Below are 17,832 nucleotides of genomic sequence, written 5' to 3'. Positions count from 1 at the left end.
AAATCTGTGTAGCAAACCATCCTTTTACCAAAATTACTTTGCTCGGAATCTAATCCAACTGAGAAGAAGGTGCCTGAAGCCACAGACAGGAAGACATTCATCCTCTGAAAACCAGGTAAATAGAGGATGCTAAAACTGGAAAAGAAGGTTACCAGGTCAGGGTCTTTGCATTTCATTCTCTATCTTGCCATGTTTCAAAAAGAGGATTTTTAGCCACTGGGAGACATGTTCCAGGATCAGAGAAAATTTAACTATCTGCCTTTTGAAAATTATGATGATAATGGTTTTATATATCCTGATTTTCTGCCACCACCAGGATTAGATTTAATTTTTAAATTTATCTGAATTGTGGTACATCCTAATTAGGTTTCAGATCTTGGCGGGGGTGGGGTTTGTACTAAGAAGATGTACATCATCTCAAGAAGAATGTCCTAGCTGCTATTTGGACCCAGCAGTTCTACTTCCAGGAATTCGGTCTAAGGAAATATTTCAGAAGGGAAAAATGCTCACCATGCAGAGATGTTTATAATCAACTTTATGATAGCAAAAAGCAGGAATGAGCAACAATTAGACAATGGTTAAATAAACAATGATAGCAATTCAGTTTGAATATTTTGTTACCATTGGGCCTCCCTGGTGGCGCAAGTGGTTGAGAGTCCGCCTGCCGATGCAGGGGATGCGGGTTCGTGCCCCGGTCTGGGAGGATCCCATATGCCGCGGAGCGGCTGGGCCCGTGAGCCATGGCCGCTGGGCCTGCGCGTCCGGAGCCTGTGCGCCGCAACGGGAGAGGCCACAGCAGTGAGAGGCCCACATACCGCAAAAAGAAAAAAAAAAAAAAAATATTTTGTTACCATTGAAAATGATACATAGAAAAGCATATAAGAAACAATTGCATGAGTATTATACCTCATAATTTTATACTTTAGAGTTTACAGATTGTGTTTATATTACATTATCTCACTTATGCTTCATCATAACCTTATGAAATAGAAGCAGTTCTCTCCATTTGCTGATAGAAAAACAGACTAGTGGAGCTAACATGGTTTGTCTCGGATGACTCATGAAGTATTCAGCACATTGACCACAACAGTTTAAAAACCATAGGCGTGGGCCTCCCTGGTGGCGCAGTGGTTGAGAGTCCGCCTGCCGATGCCGGGGATACGGGTTCGTGCCCCGGTCTCGGAGGATCCCATATGCCGCGGAGCGGCTGGGCCCGTGAGCCATGGCCGCTGGGCCTGCGCGTCCGGAGCCTGTGCTCCGCAACGGGAGAGGCCACAACAGTGAGAGGCCCACATACCGCAAAAAGAAGAAAAAAAATAAAAATAAAAAAATAAAAAAATAAAAACCATAGGCGTAAAAAAAAAAAAAAAAAAACCCATAGGCGTATAGATCAAGATTGGAAAGACCAGAAAACAAGTTGCACATAGTTGCTCTGGAAATTGGTGATAAGTAACCCACTCCCACCCTTCACATGGAACAGCTCTGAGGTGCATATTCTTCACTGTTTCTAAGATTCCTCCCCGCCTTGTCCCGAAAGATTAAACTTTAGTTGCCTGGAGGGTGACTTGCTTGACAATATACCCTCTTGTTTGTTTTCTTCTCTTCCTCGTTTCCTTACCACTGTTTCTTAGGATCATCCCCCAAATAAACGGCTTGCATTCAAGTCCTTGTTTCAAGATCTGCTCTGGGACAAACCCCAAATAAGACTCAGTATTTCTTCTAGGAAGTAGTTACTTCTTTGGGATGCAGAGACGTGGGGCTACCAGTCCTCCCATTGGCTGAACCCAAGCAGAAGGCAGGAAACTTGGGTGACACTGTGCATACGAGGCTCAGCCTCTAAAAGGATGGAGCAGCACAGAGGAGGTTGGGGGAATGCCTCTGGAGGAAATGGGGTGCAGGAAATAGGACATAACACAGCACCATTACAGGCAGGCAGGCTAGCCTACCATGCTGCTTTGATGGAATTCCTTGTGGCCATTGGATTATGTGGAGCCCTAGGTTCCTGATTTTTCTATAATAGATACACTTTGCTTTTGCAAGGGGGATAAAAACTTAATACAATGTATATCAAAAGATAAAAATCATGCTTTTAAATGAGATATGTCTTTATAACAATTACACATCGTAAACATGTGACTCAGAAGAGCCTAAAAGTCTAATCTGGTCTTCATTTGGGGTCCATTGTGATTAACCCAGGGCACTGTAATTAGGATGGCAGTATGTCTATGTAATAGTTATCGCGGTGTTTCAGTTTAGGGCCCAGATGAGAAAACAAGCAAAACGAGTAATATTGTCATTACATTGCTGAACAAGATCCATTACAAAAGCCATGTAGAGTATGTGAAAGTTCTGCTCAGGGGAAGCAACAACAAAATATAATTTCAGTTCTAGTTCACTTTTAAATATATTTTGTTTTAATTCTTCAGGAGAGACAAATTTAAATGTCTGGTCACTGAAGGAGAAAGACCAAGCAGAAAACAACACAAAGGATATTTGTTAGGATACATATTGTCAGCCCCTTCTCCCCTCAAAAGAGTAGTTCTTTCGTTCTATTTTTTTATTTTACTTTTGGTTCAACCGATGTCAGAATTCCTAGCAAGAATCAGGTAGGATTTTACTCTTTGAATAATGTGGTTTATTCCTCTGTTCATGACAGGATCCCCATAGTAGATTTTTATCTCGCTGTGATTATCTCCCATTAGGACACTGGAGCACAAGGAAAAATCAAGAGTATTGTTTACATTTGGTCTGGGCTAAATAAATGCTTTTGGCTTTTTTTAAATTGTGGTAAAATATATATAAGTGAAATTTACCATTTTAAGTTTAGCTGTACATTTGATTAGCATCAACTACATTTACAATGTTGTGCAACCATCACCACTATTCATCTCCAGAACTTTTTCATCTTCTCCAACTGAAACTCTGTACCCATCAAACAAAAACTCCCCATTCCCTGCCCCTACTCCCACCCCAACCACTGGAAACTACCATTCTACTTTCTGTCTCTATGAATTTGACAATTCTACGTACCTCATATAAGCGAAATCATATTTATCCTTTTGTGTCTGGCTTATTTCACTTAGCATCATGTCTTCAAGGTTCATCCCTATTGGAGCTTGTGTCAGAATTTTCTTCCTTTTTAGGGCTGAATACTATTATATATTTTAATGTATGCCACATTTTGTTTATCCATTCATCTGTCGATGGACACAGGTTTTCCACTTTTCAGTTATTTTGAATAATGCTGCTGTGAACATTATTATGTACAAATATGTTTGTGTATAAAAATATCCAAGTTCCTGCAAATTTGATTTTTAATAGATTCTTAACCCATACAGCATGCATGATGTGTATTTAAACCTTATCAAGAGGCTTTCCTTTTGAGAGATTATAGAGTTCCAGAGACTTTACAAAGAAATATTTTTCTAATTTTGAAATATAGTTAGAAAATAGGTGTAAACAAGGAGAGAGGCTTAACACAAAGGAAATAAAAGTGCAGCTTAATGACAGGATGTAAATATCAAATACCACAACCTCTGTAATACATCCTGCATTTCTCCTTTTATAGATATTTGTTTTAGTTTCCTGGAACTGAACATAAACAGATGAAACCGTGGGGGGCTGAGCTGGTTAGAGTGCTCTTAGAATGATACTTAACTCTAGTGAAAATTACTTAACACTGATTTAAACTCTTTGAAGTTACTTCTTTGGGTGTCAGGAAACTTAATTTTCTTGCTTAAAAATGGACTTTAAAAAATCTATTTAGGAACTCACATAGCTGCTATCTCTGGCATCTAGAAACTTTGAAAGAGATTTTGTTTTAGCTTCAAATACCACGAAGTTTTTTTTTCTTCACAACCTGAGTGGTTTGCTATAAACATAGCAAGCACATTAACCCTGTCAGAGGGCGAGATAAGACAAAACAGATGGTCCATTGCACATCAGCCCACATGACCCCAAAAGGTGATTCTTATTTTGAAAAACAGGCAGAGGAGATGTTTAGTGGAGGAAGTATGTAGCTCAAGCAAGCTTTTTAACTGTAAGCTGCTGGCAATAGTCCTTGTAGCTACGAGCGGGCTGTTGCTAGGTAACCATTTTGAAATGGACATCTAGCAACTATTAACTGCCATCCTCCTTATCTGCTTCATTATTCCATGAACACACTTGCAATTCCTAAATCCTGTTTAACATCAAAAGTCGGGGGTGGTGGTGGGGTGGGGAGAGAGATTTTAGACTATTAGTGCCTATTTATGGAAATACCTGAAAGAAAAGCAACAATGCCAGTCATGAATGACTATTTTCTTAATAGTTCTACTGTTTCAGACTACATACTTACCACCTTCCAACCAACGTGTTAGTGTTTTTATTCTGTGTTGCTTCACATTTTAATTTATTTTTATTTATTTATTTTCCCTTTTATTTTATTATTTTTTAAAATCTTTTTTCAGTTTTATTGAGGTATAACTGAAAAAAATGTATATTTAAGGTGTACAATGTGATGGTTTCATGTGAATATACATTGTGAAATGATCACCACAATCAAGTTAATTAGCATTCATTACCTTACATAGTTACCTTCTTTTTTTCACTTCTCCCCTCCCCCCTCCCCACCTCCTCTCTGGCAACCACCAGTTTGTTCTCTGTATATCTGAGTCTGTTTCTGTTTAGTTATGTTTGTTCATCTGTTTTGTTTTTTAGATTACACTTATAAGTCACATCATATGGTATTTGTCTTTGTCTGACTTATTTTACTTGGTGTAATACCCTCTAGGTCCATCCACGTTGTAGCAAATGGCAAGATTTCATTCTTTTTTTTCCTTTTTTGGTGTACGCAGGCCTCTCACTGCTGTGGCCTCTCCCGTTGCGGAGCACAGGCTCCGGACGCGCAGGCTCAGCAGCCATGGCTCACAGGCCCAGCCGTTCCGCGGCATGTGGGATCTTCCTGGACCAGGGCACGAACCCATGTCCCCTGCATCGGCAGGTGGACTCTCAACCACTGCGCCACCAGGGAAGCCCTCATTCTTTCTTGTAGCTGAGTAATGTTCCATTGTATATATATATACCACATCTTCTTTATCCATTCATCTACCAATGGGCATTTAAGTTGCTTCCATGTCTTGGCTATTGTAAATAATGCTTCAATGAATATAGGCATGCATATGCCTTTTTGAATTACTCTTTCTGTTTTCCTTTGAAAAATACCCAGAAGTGGAATTGCTGGATCATATAGTAGCTCTATTTTTAGTTTTTTGAGGAACCTCCATACTGTTCTCCATAGTGGCTGCACCAGCTTACATCCTCACCTCACTATGGGGTGGGAGGATCAGAGTTAAGGTTGCTTTAATTTTTAAAGGTTATACTTCTTAACATTTCTCCCAAAATCCAGTAAGTGTGTAATTTTGATATAAAGGAAACAAAAGCTAAATGTATACTGTCGTTCAGCTCATTTTAAAAACTCTTCTGTGAGGATAATGAGTTCATGTGAATTATGCTCCTGATCAATTATTGTTCCATTCAAGGGCATAATCCTGTTGTGAGCAAGAGTCCACTTTATGCCCGCCCCCCTTCATTGTCTAGAGTTAGGGGCTTGAGACATCAGAGTGTCTTAGAGGAAGAGTTATATATTGAAAAGTTATATACCATCACTTTGTGAGGGATTCAGGGATTGGTGGAAGAGTAAAAGCCAGGGAGGAAAAGATACAAGTAAAATCTGTATTAGTTGGGATTAGATTCCTTTGTGACAGGAAATTCAAAATAAAGAGTGGGTTAAGCAAGGCAGAAGTTTCTTTTTCATTCCATGTACATTAAGCTGGTATGGTGGCTCCAAAGTCATGAGAAGAAGATAGGTTTCTTCTTTTTGTTTCCATCATCATCAACCTTGTGGTCCAAAATCAGTGTTCCCGCTGGGCATCGTGTCCTGTTCTACCCAGTAGGAAAGAAGAAAAGAGAGAAGGGCATCCCCTCCCTTTAAGGACACTCCTGGAAGTTTGACATCCCACTTCCAACTAGACCACCATGTTCATGGACAGTTTCTTTTGCCTGTAGTCTGACAGACTTCACTCATTTCCAAAGTTACTTAGGTTAACACTTGATCCTCCCACCCCCCAGTGAGGTGGCTCCATACATTTATAATACAGATAAATTGTTTTGTCACATTCTGCATTCCATCTCAGGATCCCTCACCCTCCTAAATGATTTATAAATTTGCATACATTAAGATTCACTCTTTGTGCTATAAAATTCTATGGTTTTGTTACATATAATTTTAAATATTAATAAGATATATTACTTTAATGTTATTTTAAATATATCTAATAATTTAGTATTTTAATATCATTTGAATATAAACAATAGCAAATAGTTTGCCTAGGGTTGCACAGCTGTTAAGTGGCAGAGCTTGAAATCAAAGGCAGATGAGTGAACCTCCAAAGCCCCCATTCCTTCTGCCATGCCATTTTCTTCTTCTAAGAATCTTAACTCTGAATCTTCTCGTATGATAGGGAAAACTTTAGCTTTCCCTGTGTAGAGTTGCTTGCTCTTTCCCATATATTGGCTTAATACTTTCTAGATACCAGGTCAGGTCTGGAGAGTGACTATGGAAGGGTTTGTTTTTAGAGTTGCCAAGTGCCACTGGATGAAAATAGCACATTGACAACTGATTTGATAATAGATCAATGAAAGGGCACAGGCCAGTCAAAGCTGTGGATGGGGCCTCATTAATGGTCAACTGTAAAGTTTCGTTCCATCACCCACCCATTTCCCCTAGTTGTTTTAATATTTTGGACTGTCAGTACCTATTTGCAATCTCTGCTACCTCCAGCTGCCCAACAGCTAGCTGATACTTCTGTTTATCCATCCCTCGCCGCCTCATTACCCTTCTGTGCCCTCTCGCCTCGCACTCTGTAATATACTCAGTAAAGTTGCTCCCCTTCTGTTGATCATGGCTGATGGCTGTGGAGGCTGAAAGAAAGTGGAACTGGTTCAGTGGCAAAGGAAGGACATGAGCGTTGTGTCAAAAGTTTGCAGTCCAAGGAGGAAAACAACTGCCCTTTTCATAGAAATTCAGCTAAAATTCAAAATGAACCCACTGTATTTTTCTCTTCCCTGACCTGCCACTCCAATGTGTTATGTGGTGAGGACCATTCATTTTCCTCCCTTATTGATTCTGCCTTCTTCCTTGATAGAGAATCGTTGAATGATACCAGGCTAAGGGCTGTCCAGAATAATGTTTTCCAGACTCTCTGGAAAACCACTCTAGTTGATAAAGTTGCCTCCCACATGGGTGCAGGTTAACAACAATTCTGAAACTGCTCTACATGTATACTGGAATTGAACAATTAAGTAAATGGATGTGGAGGGTAGGAAGCAGTTTTCTCACTGTTGAAGCAGGGAAGTCAGCTATAATGATCAATATGGTAATGGATTTGAGTTGAAGATATCTGTATGAATTCATGTTTAGATTAATATAGATGCAAATGGTCACATAGAAATATTTATGGATATGTGTAAATACGTGGGTTAGTATATGTACATATAGTTCCTCTTTTAGCTGAGAAGCAAAAACATCCCAGTAACAGCATATTTATCATCCAGATCTTGATTTCTAATACCATCCTCCAATAAAAGGAACCGAGGCTTCTCAAGAAATGGCTAATCCGAGGACTGTGGCAGAAAATATGCAAGATGAGCCTGGAGCATCTTATAGAGCCAGAAATTAAAGAAGTGCTAAAAAAAAAAAAGATCCATAATGAAGGACTATGTTAAAGGGACAAGGACCCAACTGAAAGAGTCCCCAGTGGTCAAAGCTGGAAAAACTTGAGCAAGAAAAGAAATTAAAAAGTGTTGGATTATAACCCAAGCATATTTTAAAAACAAACCTGGAGTCCACACTGATATAGAAAATGACTGAATAAATAGGATCTTCAAATAATTAGTGTAGGTAGTCTGTCCTCAAGGAGGTGGATCATAACTCCCTACTCCTTAAGTGTGAGCTGTGCATAGTGACTTCCTTCTGAAGAGTACAGAATGGAAAAGGGGAAAAAGAAGGCAAAGTGACCGTAAAGTTACCATAGGGAAGTCTGACAAATGTTACCTCAGCCAGGTGATTAAGGTTAACATCAACAATAACTCATGTTGATGGTTTATGCCCTTGACATGATATGATGAAAATGGCATTCTACCTCGGTGGTCTTCCTCTTAAGGATACTTAACCTCAGTCTAATAAGAAAAAAACTAGACAAATCTCAGTGGAGGGACATTCTACAAAATATTTACCAGTATTCCTCAAAACTGTCAAGTTCGTCAAAAAGAAAGTCTGAGAATCTTGTCAGTCAGCAGAGGCCTAAGAAGATACAATGACTAAATGGAATGTTGTATCTTGGATGGGATCTTGGGACAAAAAAGACAGTAGGTAAAAACTAAGGAAATCTGGGGCTTCCCTGGTGGCGCAGTGGTTGAGAGTCCGCCTGCCGATGCAGGGGACACGGGTTCATGCCCCGGTCCGGGAAGATCCCATATGCCGCGGGGCGGCTGGGCCCGTGAGCCATGGCCGCTGAGCCTGCGCGTCCGGAGCCTGTGCTCTGCAACGGGAGAGGCCACGACAATGGAAGGCCCGCGTAACGCCAAAATAACAATACAAAACAAAACAAAAAAAACTAAGGAAATCTGGGGAAAAAATACGGATGTTAGTTAATAACAATGTATCAATATTGTAATGGTAATGTAGCATTACATTATTGTAACAAATATACTAATGTAAGATAATAATAATAGGAAAGACTGGGTGTGGGATATATGGAAACTCTCTGTACTCTGTAATTTTTCTGTAAATCTGAAACTGCCCAAGGTAACACTGTTGATTTTTAAGATAATGATATATGAAAAGTACTTGGCACTCTGTAAACATTCAGTATGTGTGTGTTGACCTGAGCTCGTTTTATTATTGGTACAGTTCCCCAAACTGAGGGGACAAATGTCTTCCCTGTCCTGGGAATTCTATGTAGTGAGCTAGCGTTACGGGGATTTCTCCAAATTCCTGTGGAGTTAGTTCTTCTGAGAGGGTGTATAGAACATGTTTTTATAAATTAAACAAACGGCCTTTTTTTTTTTTTTTTAAAGCATCTAGAGTCTGGAACAAATATGGACTTGAACACCAGAGAGTAGGGAGTGACATTTGAGCACAAAGCTTATGTTGAAACTGACTCACTTCGCAGAAAATAACAGAGTTGCAGTGAACTGACTGATTAGTCACACTCCCTGCTCTAGTGGTGATTACAAAAGCCAAACTGTTTTTATGGGCGATACCCAATGAGCCAGACTAAACAGGAGGAATTAAGGGAGTATTTAAATAGGAGTGCTGAATGATGACACCAGCCTTGTTGCTTCAGAGAACTTATACCAAATGCAAGCCCAGCAGCCTGGGGCCAAGTAGGGGAAAACAGCTCTTTCAAAGAGCTTAGGTTAATCAAGTGACAAGAAACCCAAGATCCACAGCCAGGGATGGGCGAGAGGGACGCAGGAGCACAGGGTTCTGGAAGCACCCAGCAAGATGAACCACTGCTAGAGACAGGGTCTCTAGTCCTAGCTCTTAGAGGTCTAAGCTCATGTGTTTTTTTCTTGCTGATTTTTTACAAAGCGTTTCTTTTTCAGTACTTCTTTCCTCATTTACATCCATTTTTCTGTGCTACCTTTGTTGCCATTCACAGTTAAGCAATCCACATAAGTACCAAGTATGAGAAGTTGATAGAAAACAAATGAAAACCATATATGGGTGTGACCCTTCATAATGCTTTCATGATGGAGGTGTCTGCGTTGTTAAGTGTATCAACGAGTGTGTTACCGTAGGGTTCTGTTTTACTTGAAGCTGTAGGTATCAGAATGGGTAGAAAGATCAGGCATGAAAAACAAAATACATTTTTCTGCCAGTGAGAGTTATTGATGATGAAGGCACAGCGTGTCCAAAATAAAAGTAGACACGTTTTTAGTGGATTTTGTTTATTACCAAGAATGATTTTGGTGACAGTTTATATCATACAAATGGCCACTTTGGTCCTGTGTGGCTCATGTAGCATGTCAAAATTTTGATTACTATAATTGTATCTCACATTTGTATAGCTTGTTACAATTTTAAGAAGTGTTTCATACACTTCATCCCAGTTGTTGTCACCTTGACATCTGTTTCATCTTAGCTCGAGGTAACTCAAATCTTAGATAAAGTAAAACTAGATCCTTCTAAGAAATAACCCCAGGATGAAGAATACTATAAGATATTTATAATAGTGTAATAATTTTAAATACCTAGTATTACATAGAAATCTAGAGACCATTACAGAGTTTTCTGGCTTTGCCTCCTTCCTGGAGTCCATTCTCGGGTCGTGTCAAGAGATCCATGAACCAAGGCTCTTCTACAAAAGTCTCCATCTTGGGTGCACTTCAGAAGCTTCCATAAGAAATTACAAAGCCACACCTCAGATCAGATAAGTCAGTATCTCTGAGGGTAGGATCCAGGTATCAGTATTTGTAAAATTTCCTCATGATTCTAAAATGCAGCCAGATTTGAGAACCACTGTCCCTATATAAAAAGGAACTTCCTGATGGAAAATGAGGTCATGTGATCCTTCTGACATATGGAATTTTGAGGTCCTATTATTTCTAATAATGTTTGAAGAATCAAAAGTAAACTTAGACTTCGAGAAAATCTTTTACAGACACTGCATAAAGAATTTTCCCCATGTTTGCAATAGATTTGGGATTGTGGAAGCATTTTATAATTAAATGAGGGATGGGCATAATTAAACTAATTAGTAGTTACTTACAGAACATGTATTTCTGCTAAGGCAGCAACTTGCTTTGTGGGAATTACTGGCTACAGATTAAAGAACAAGATTTATTTATTTTTTTTAATTTATTTATTTATTTTTGGCTGTGTTGGGTCTTTGTTGCTGTGCGCGGGCTTTCTCTAGTTGCGGTGAGCGGGGGCTACTCTTTGTTGTGGTGCGCAGGCTTCTCATTGTGGTGGCTTCTTTTGTTGCGGAGCACAGGCTCTCGGCACACAGACTTCAGTAGCCGTGGCACACGGGCTCAGTAGTTGTGGCTCGCAGGCTCTAGAGCGCAGGCTCCGTAGTTTCGGCGCACGGGCTTAGTTGCTCCTCGGGACGTGGGATCTTCTCAAACCAGGGCTCGAACCCGTGTCCCCTGCACTGGTAGGCGGCTTCTTAACCACTGCGCCACCAGGGAAGCCCAAAAAAACAAGATCCTGAAAGAACATTTACAGTAACTGAGTCACCTGCTGTCACAATAAACCAATTTCTTACCTGAGAGACTTTCAAATTCAGGAATAGTAAATGCTTTTAAATGAGTTGTAACAAGCAAGACATAGATAAATAACTTTGGAGAGTCAGGTGCGCAAGACTAAATATCCAAAATTCTTCTCTAAATCTGTCTCTGACATTGACTCAGTCATTGATCTTTTGGGATTTAGTTTTTTGTGCTTTCATTTTCCCAACTATAAAAAAAAGTATTAACATCTGTTTCATGGAGGTATTAAAGAATTATTTATAATGCACTTTGAAGATGAAAAATACATGTAATTAAATTCCGTGAGAGTTCCCATGGAAGTTGCTGAAGATATGACTGAAGCTCATTGTTCAAGCTGGAAGTTAGACTCTCTTAAATGGGTGCCTTTTCAACTCTTTGTCCATTCATTGATTCAACAAATACTCAGTTGTGACCTACCATGTGCCAAGGCTTAGGTTACTCAGTGAAAAAAATCCCCTGTCCTCATGAAGTTATAGTCCTGTGTGGGGAAATAGACAACAAACAACCAAACATATCCAGGTAGTGATAAGTAGTGCTTGAGGAGGGGGTAGGAGGAGATGGGTGAAGAGATAGAGAGTTAAAAGGGGTAGGAGTGTGGAGCCAATTTAGTTGGGGTGGTTAGAGAAGGTCTCTAGGGAAGGTAAGAAGACAAATTGCGGAAAGGAATTTCTTGCAAATGTCTTAGGAGAGAGATTTCCAAATAGAGGGATTCATAAGTGGACAGTGTTCCGGATCTTCAAGAATAATGCAAAGGCTGTCACAACTGGGATGGAGTGAGGAGATTTATTTTAAATTAATATCAATCTACACATCGAGTCAAAGTAATACTATACTTCTTTTCCAAGTATGTGATGATGGTTTACAGATCAGCATAGGAACTCCAAAAATATGGTTCTAAACATTCTTTTCTCTCCTTCCTTCCTCCTTCCCTCCCTCCCTCTTTCTTTCTTCCTTTCTTCCTTCCTTTCTTCCTTCCTTTCCTTCCTTTCTTTCTTTCATTCTTTTTCTCTTCCAGTTTTATTGAGATATAATTGACACGCAGCACTATGTAAGTTTAAGGTGTACAGCATAATGACTTGATATAGATACATCATGCAATGATTATCACAGTAGGTTTAGTGAACATCCATCATCTCAAATATATACAAAATAACAGAAAAAAAATATTTTTTTCCTTGTGATGAGAACTCTTAGGAATTACTCCCTTTAACAACTTTCATATATAATGAACAGTAGTGTTAATTATATTTATCATGTTGTACTTTATATCCCTAGTACTTATTTATCTTATAACTGGACATTCTTTTCTTAGTCAAATATTTATTAGTACAAATATTCAGTTGTGACCAGTCTTATAACTGGGCATTCTTTTCTTAGTCAAATATTTATTATTTTATTAAATAATAAAAATATTTATCATTTTCTAGATTATAAAAACAAATTTTGTTCTCAAGAAGTATACAATTTAGAGAATTATATACCTCAGTTTGCTCTTAGATGAAACTAAATTAAATTAGTATTAAGTTTATGTTAGTGTTTAGGCAGATTCTATGGTGATACTACACCTTTTTAAAAAAATTCTAGCCAAGTTGCATAAAAAGAAAAAAGTGAGTCCTAAAAAATAATGACACTGGAATTAGACTCCAAAGGACTAATTTTTATTTTCTCTATGATCTCAAACAAGTCACTATGTTTTTTTCATTAGGCTAAAGGATTATTCAGAAGAACACAGTGAATGCTTTCTAGAAGTTTATATCTTGTAGAATATAGTACTGACAAACGTATTAACATGTTTATAATCAGAATAATAAGAAAACATTTGAAAAATATTGAATATTTTAGGCAAACCGAAAGGTATGGATAATAATGTAATGCATAACAGATTTTGGTTAAAAATAATCTATAATCTATATTTGATTTCATTTACGTAAGGTTAACAGCAATGCATGTTTTGTTTTTTGGGGTTTTTTGGAGTATTTTCACAGGGTTTATTCTGTCAGCTTTCAACAGGGGTTCCACAAGCATTTTAAGTGGGAAAGTTCTTGGTGGGGTAGGACTGTCTGGCACATTGTAGGATATTAGATCCCTGGACCCCACTCATTAAGTGCTAATTTGTAATAACCAAAAGCAGATAAGAAATGGTCTCATATATTGTCAAACACCCCCTGGAGGGATGTACCGCCCCTGGTTGGAAACCCTTGACAGTTGATAGTGGCAAACACTGCCTGGGGGCTGGAGGTGAGGACGCAAACTCCCCAACCTCCTCTGACATCTCCAAAAGCCAGACCCAGGGACCCAGGGCTTTCAGAGATGGCCTCCAACTAGTCAAGGTCCTCTCCTCTGCTTTTTTTTAAAATTTTTATTTATTTTTTTAATAAGCAGGTTCTTGTTTTTTTAATTTTTATTTATTTATATTTATTTTTGGCTGTGTTGGGTCTTCGTTTCTGTGCAAGGGCTTTCTCTAGTTGCGGCGAGCGGGGGCTACTCTTCGTTGCGGAGCGTGGGCCTCTCACTGCTGTAGCCCCTCCCGTTGCGGAGCACAGGCTCCAGACGCGCAGGCTCAGCGGCCATGGCTCACGGGCCTACCCGCTCCGCGGCATGTGGGATCCTCCCAGACCAGGGCTCAAACCCGTGTCCCCTGCATTGGCAGGCAGATTCTCAACCACTGCGCCTCCAGGGTAGCCCGCAGGTTCTTATTAGTCATCTGTTTTATACACATCAGTGTATACATGTCAGTCCCAATCTCCCAATTCATCACACCACTATCCCCACCCGCCGCTGCTTTCCCCGCTTGGTGTCCATACGTTTGTTCTCTACATCTGTGTCTCAATTTCTGCCTTGCACACCGGTTCATCTGTACCATTTTTCTAGGTTCCACATATATGCATTAATATGTGATATTTGTTTTTCTCTTTCTGACTTCACTCTGTATGACAGTCTCTAGATTCATCCTTGTCAGCAACGCATGTTTAAATAGCCTTGGTCTTCTTTTTTTCTTTTTTAAAAATTTAATCAACTCATAGCCAAAACTGTATCCTCTATACCCAAAGGACAGCTATCATATCATTTTTTTAAATTTATTTTATTATTATTTTTTATTGTCTTCTCTTTTTATTTATTTATTTATTTTACTTTTTGCTGCATTGGGTCTTCGTTGCTGCATGCAGGCTTTCTCTAGTTGTGGTGAGCGGGGGCTAGTCTTCGTTGCAGTGCATGGGCTTCTCATTGCCGTGGCTTCTCTTGTTATGGAGCGCAGCCTCTAGGTGCGTGGGCTTCAGTAGTTGTGGCGCACGGGCTTAGTTGCTCTGTGGCATGTGGGATCTTCCCAGAGCAGGGCTTGAACCCATGTCCCCTGCATTGGCAGGGAGATTCTTAACCACTGCACCACCAGGGAAGTCCCTATCATATCATTTTATCTGTAAATATTTCATTATGTACCTCGAAAAGATAGTCTTAGAAAAAAAACACTGAACAATACTTCCTTTGTATCATTGTATATCCAGTCAGTGTTCAAATTTCCCTTATTGTCTCATAATTTTTAAAAATTCAATGGATTTTTAAAATTTGCGGTAACATATGCATAACAAAATTTACCATTTTAATCATTTTTAAGTGTACAGTTCAGTGGTATCGGTCCATTCACATTGTTATGTAATCATCACCACCATCCATCTCCAGAACTTTTTCATTTTCCCAAACTGAAATTACAAACCCAGTAAACAATAACCCCCAATTCCTCCCCCAGAAGTATGACAACCAATTCTTTTTAACTGTTTTATTTCCAGCTTTATTTACAAATTCACTGGACTCTTTGGGGGGCAAAAGGACACATAGAATATGTGGTAGTGTTACTTTTCAAAACCCAGAGATGAGGAATCTACGAATCAAATGACAGAATATAAAGCCTTTGTAAGACCTTTTTAGGAGCTCCAACAATCCAAAGTCAACCACTTCAAAAATACAAACAAACTGCTTGGGAATTTGTTTTTCCTGCTTAGGACTTGGTGCTTTCACTGCCGTGGGCTGGGGTTCAATCCCCGGTAGGGGAACTAAGATCCAGAGTAGCCAAAAAACAAAAAAAACAACAAACAAAAACAAAAAACCAAACAACAAAAACAAAAAACAAAAACCCAACAAACAAAAATGAAAACGAACAGCCTGGCCACAGGGCCAGGCTGTTCTTTTGTTGTTTAGTGAATATGGTATCCGCCCCACAGTAAGACATCATTGCGGAGTGCTCTGAACCAGAGAGACTGGCTCTGTGTGCCCAGCTTGGCTGGTCGGGAAAGAGGACTGTGCTCTGGCATGTTGATTCTGTGCCCCTGGCAGAGACGCTGCAGTGTTTGTACCCAGACAGAATTTCCCAACACATCTGAAGTCAGCTTGTAGAGCAACAAGATGCTATGAGCCTGCACCGTCATTAAGTCACTTCTAATGCAGTCTCTTGAAAGACTATGTAAATGGCAGAGAGTCGAATGGGAATAGATATCTTGCATTACTGATGTCAAGCAGGGAATGAAAATCTGGAGATTCTGAACTCATTGTAGTTAATTATATGTTGTGGGGTTGGGATGTGGTAATCACAGTTCTAGGGCTTCCCAACTTCTTTGCAACCTACTCTTTAAAAATATTATCCTAAGGTCAACATCAGAATCATACAGAGATAACACTGTGTAAAAGTTTTCTTAACATGTATGAAATTTAAAATATTTTAATTACATCAACTAAACCAGCAAACTGTGTAATTGCAAAATTTTTACCATTGATGTGAAATGTAACTGATAGTTAACTTTTTTTAAAATTGAAGTATAGCTGATTTACAATGCTGTATTAGTTTCAGGTGTACAGCAAAGTGATCCAGTCATATATATATATATTTTTTCTTTCTATATTCTTTTACCTTATAGGTTATTATAAAATATTGGGTAGAGTTCCGTGTACTATACAGTAGGTCCCTGTTGGTTATCTATTTTATAAACAGTAGTATATATTTGTTAATTCCAAACTCCTAATTTATCTCTCCCCCCACTTTCCACTTTGGTAACCATAAGTTTGTTTTCTATGTCTGTGGGTTTATTTCTGTTTTGTATATAAGGTCATTTGTATCATTTTTTTGTTGTTTTAATAAGTTTTCTACATTTTGTTCTCTTGTGGCTACATATATATACAGACTCCTGTCACAAAATGCCTTATACATGAGAGGAAATAATAATATTCACTTCATATTCCACTATTATTATTGGGGGAAATAATAATATTTACCAATTTGAAATCTAAGTAAACCAAGCATGGTATAAAATAAAGTTCTCTAATTAGGTAAAAGCACTATCCAAAATATGCATAAATGGAGAATCATGGAATATTAATGTTGAATGGAATTTACAGATTGTATAACTCAGGGGGCTATAATCTCTTTGGATACATGAATTGAGAATCCAATGAAAGCTATGGATCTTCTCTCTCAAAAAATGCATATAATTTTGCTTATAATTTCACATATTCATGGACCTTCTGATGCCTCAGTTAAGCATCTGATGTAATTCAACTCCTTCCTTTTATGCTTAATGGAATTGAGAGTCATGGTGACTATGTGACTTGTAGCCAACAGCTACAGAGTGAGGTAGGGTAGAGAGTTCACTCTAGTTACAAGCGATTTTTACTATCTTGGTTATGAAATTGTTAAGCAAGCGATTGATGTGAAATTCCTAAACAAGGTCCCATCGGCCCCAAGGTATCTCCCAACCAGCTTCTAACAGTGCCTTAAATTCTCAAACGTGGGCTTCCCTGGTGGCGCAGTGGTTGGGAGTGCGCCTGCCGATGCAGGGGACACGGGTTCGTGCCCCGGTCCGGGAGGATCTCACATGCCGCGGAGCCTGCGCGTCCGGAGCCTGTGCTCCGCAACGGGAGAGGCCACAACAGTGAGAGGCCCACGTACCGCAACAAAACAAAACAAAACAAAACAAAACAAAAATTCTCAAACGTGTGGGTTTCAGGTAATATACAGTCAGCCCTTGGTATCCGAGGCGAAATTGGTTCCAGGACCCCCATGCATAACAAAATCTGTGGATGCTCAAGTCCCTTATATTAAATAGTGTAGTATTTGCACATAACATACACACATTCTCCACACTTATGTAAATAATTGCCTGCACATGACAAATTCAGGTTTTGCTTTTTGGAACTTTCTGAAATCTTTTTTTCCTGAATATTGTCGATACGCAGTTGGTTGAATCCTCAGATGTGGAACCTGAGGATAGGGAAAGCCTGACTGCACTTGTACTAACAAGGACAAGACATTAAGCACTGCCCTGCATTCAAATGCCAGGTGAAGGCACCCAGAGGATAACAGGGGTCACTAGCCCAGACTCTCTTTCTCTCATGCTGAATTCTCCTTTGAGACTCTTGGTCTCCTTATCTGCTGTTGACTTTGATGCCTTTATTCATTTGCCTACTTTTCCAACTGACCAGCTCTGCAGAACATGGAGGAGGAGGGGCTAGAGAAATATGGTGTCAAAA

The sequence above is a fragment of the Mesoplodon densirostris genome, chromosome 20, assembly GCF_025265405.1.
Source record: "Mesoplodon densirostris isolate mMesDen1 chromosome 20, mMesDen1 primary haplotype, whole genome shotgun sequence".
NCBI lineage: Eukaryota > Metazoa > Chordata > Mammalia > Artiodactyla > Ziphiidae > Mesoplodon > Mesoplodon densirostris.
The sequence above is the reverse complement of the archived record's forward strand: the minus strand, read 5'-3'. Positions refer to the sequence as shown.